This window comes from Sinocyclocheilus grahami, unplaced genomic scaffold (assembly GCF_001515645.1).
Source record: "Sinocyclocheilus grahami isolate Dianchi unplaced genomic scaffold, SAMN03320097.WGS_v1.1 scaffold309.1, whole genome shotgun sequence".
Lineage (NCBI taxonomy): Eukaryota > Metazoa > Chordata > Actinopteri > Cypriniformes > Cyprinidae > Sinocyclocheilus > Sinocyclocheilus grahami.
Window position 1 is genome coordinate 128976 of NW_015505488.1, and position 3459 is coordinate 132434.

The window sequence follows — 3459 nt, forward strand, 5'->3', positions numbered from 1 at the left end:
TTAGACAGCCAGCAGATGGGAAATGGATGGTAAAGTTAATTGTTTGTGTTTTGTTCAGTTTGGCTCTGTTCTAATGGGCAGGATCACCATACAGGAAAACCACATAACATAAGTAAACAAACCCAAAGATAAGGAATTCATTGTTTATGAAAATGTGTGCTATCAGTAAACTCACTTCAACATTATGGATATTATTGCACAATTTAAGAATTACCTTCCATTTGCATGTATATTTGACCTTATAGGTGGTAATCCACAAGTATCATGGAATTTCCTGTATGCAATAATCTATATCTGGTTGATATTAGTGTTACCTCATATGTATTCCTATGTAAAATTGAGTTATATCTATCTATCTATCTGTCCGTCTTTCTATCTATCTGTCTGTTTGTCTGTCTGTCTGTCTGTCCGTCTGTCTGTCTATCTGTCTGTCCGTCTCTCTGCCTGTCTGTTTATCTGTCTGTCTGTCTATCCGTCTCTCTGCCTGTCTGTTTATCTGTCTGTCTGTCTATCTGTCTGTCCGTTTATCTGTCTGTCTGTCTACCTGTCTGTCCGTCTCTCTGCCTGTCTGTTTATCTGTCTGTCTGTTTATCTGTCTGTCCGTCTATCTGTCTGTCCGTCTATCTGTCTGTCCGTCTCTCTGCCCGTCTGTTTATCTGTTTGTCCGTCTCTCTGCCTGTCTGTTTATCTGTCTGTCTGTCCGTCTCTCTGCCCGTCTGTTTATCTGTCTGTCTGTCTATCTGTCTGTCCGTCTCTCTGCCTGTCTGTCTGTTGCTCTCACACGCCTGCAAACACACGTCTACTATATTTAGCTAATAGGCCAAACGCTGATAAACAGAAAACGAAAAATATTTTACAATTATTTATTTATAATTTATTCATAATTTACTTAAGTTAATTAATTGTTGCTTTATAAAGTGAAATGTTTAACAAGGCTTTTGTCATGCTACTAAGGCACAATAAAGAGACAGTGAAAACAGAGAGAGCAGCAGCTCCTGTCTGTCACTGAGGTCATGACACAGGAAGTAGAACAGGAAACAAACGCTGGGCTAGACTTCATTTCAAGCGCAGTGATTTATCCTCTACATGAACAGTGTAATATCAGCGTGTGCGTTTGCAGGGGTGAGATCACAAATCCCTGCCTGTTTCGGGTCTAATATATCAAAATATAATGACGTGTGTCAAAAGTTTGCAATTAAGATTTTCAGATTTTCTTTTATTTTTGAAAGATAAAAGAAATATTATTTCAACATTGATAATAATTTCTGATTATCATCAATGTTGAAAACAGTTGTGCTGCATGATATTTTTGTGGAAACCGTGATACACTACCATTCAAAAGTTAGTAAGATTTTTTTAGAACAATACTTGATAATTTTATTCATCAAGGCTGCATTAAATTGATCAAAAGTGACAGTAAAGACATTTATAATGTTACAAAAGATTAATATTGCAAATAAATGCAGCCTTGCTGAGCAGAAGAGACTTGACTACTGACTAGTTGTGTAACTGCATGCGTTGTATATTTATAAATATGCCTGATGCTCATTAGACTGGATGTCTCTGATCTAACAGATGCTCATCCAGCGCTCCAGTGTGTCTCAGTGATGAATCAAGCAGGAGCCACTAGGGGGCCTCAGTGAAACAGCTCATGTGGCTAAACCAGTTCAAATAACTATATGTCACTGCTGAATGTGCAATACATGGAAGTAATCCCTCAAAAACAAAAACTTTATAATTTCTGGCCGTCTTGAGATGGACTGAGATTCCACTGAAACAGAAAGACTAATGACAGTGCTGTGGAAACAGCAGATCCGTGTGAGATCCTCATCTCACGAAGCCTCAGAACAGAAACAATCTGAACGCAAAGACGAGAATATGCAAGTGTGATTTATTCTGGGTATGACGGTCGTCTTCACATCCACAGTCTTACACGCACTGCCTGAGAAATCACAGAAACACACACTAAATCACATAAAACACACACTACCATACACACATGCTACGACACACTGCTTAGAGAGCTTTTACCTAATGATCCTTCAAACAAGAGAAGCAGCACTGACTAGTTTTGTGTTTCTGTCTCACTGCACCGACAGATTCTTTCACACGCTTTAACTTGTATTAAACACACAATCACTGAAAGCCAGTCCAGGCGAGTCTGCGCTCGTTTTTGGGTGCAATATTCCTTTAAGACTCTTTGTAAAGCGCGAGATGTGTTATGATGATGATTATTTCCAGCACAGCTGGTGTTAATGATGGCACACATGATGCAGGATATGACATCACACTGAACATCCTGAACACAGCAGACCATCAGCGACACTGGACCAGACTGGATTCATTAGTAGTTATTATTTATTAGTTTTAGTTCATGCCGACTCAAATAAAAAAATCACTGCATTACAGTAATGAGAATCACCAAGAAAACATTACAAAAACATTTTTACAGCGTCGAGAATGACAATAAATACAACTAGATAAAAAAGTTTGTCAAGACTTTAGGTTGGCGTGAGAAAGCCTGAAGTTTAAAGCAGTTGTAAAAGACTAAAGTTCGAAAATTTTGATAGATTAGATAGATGTTGATAACATGTTTCTAGCATGTTTTTAGCATGATTAACATGATTTAGCATGATTAGCCTGTTACTAGCATAATTAACAAGGGACTAGCATGTTGCTAGCATGATTAGCATTTTACTAGCATGTTGATAACATTATTAGCAAAGTTAACTAGCATGTTGTTAGCATGAATAGCACGTTACTAGCATGTTGCCAACATTAACGAGTTACTACCATTTCACTAGCATGTTTATAGCATGATTAGCAAGTAACTAGCATGTTGCTAACATGATTAGCACGTTACTACCATTTCACTAGCATGTTTATAGCATGATTAGCAAGTAACTAGCATGTTGCTAACATGATTAGCACGTTACTACCATTTCACTAGCATGTTTATAGCATGATTAGCATGCTACTAACATGTCGCTAGCATGATTACCAAGAGACTAGCATGTTTAGCAAGTTACTAGCATGTTTATAGCATGATTAGCAAGTAACTAGCATGTTGCTAACATGATTAGCACGTTACTACCATTTCACTAGCATGTTTATAGCATGATTAGCATGCTTCTAGCATGTTGCGTTCAGAGATTTTATCTAATAATAATAATAATAATAATAATAAGCTTAAGTAGCAGATCAGTAGGTTTTTTCTCAAGCCAACCTAAATATACAAATATAAAAAATAATCTAATAATTATTTTTAATAATATATAAAAAATGTTTAAGAATGTAATGAAATAAATATAAATAGAGGTAATAAAAACAGGCTTAATTTTATGCTAAATATAATTTCTTGATTTTGGGGCGAGACCTGGACGGCGCTGCAGGAGTGTGTGTGTTCAGAGATGCTCTCACACACACACACACACACACTCACACACACACACACACACA

General features: G+C 37.0%; 1 protein-coding gene across 1 annotated transcript in view; it reads right to left on the reverse strand.

Annotated features, from left to right (window-relative positions):
• The window catches only part of LOC107601628 (kinesin light chain 1-like), a 25041-nt gene that overhangs the window by 11114 nt on the left and 10468 nt on the right, over positions 1-3459 (reverse strand). The window lies entirely within an intron of this gene.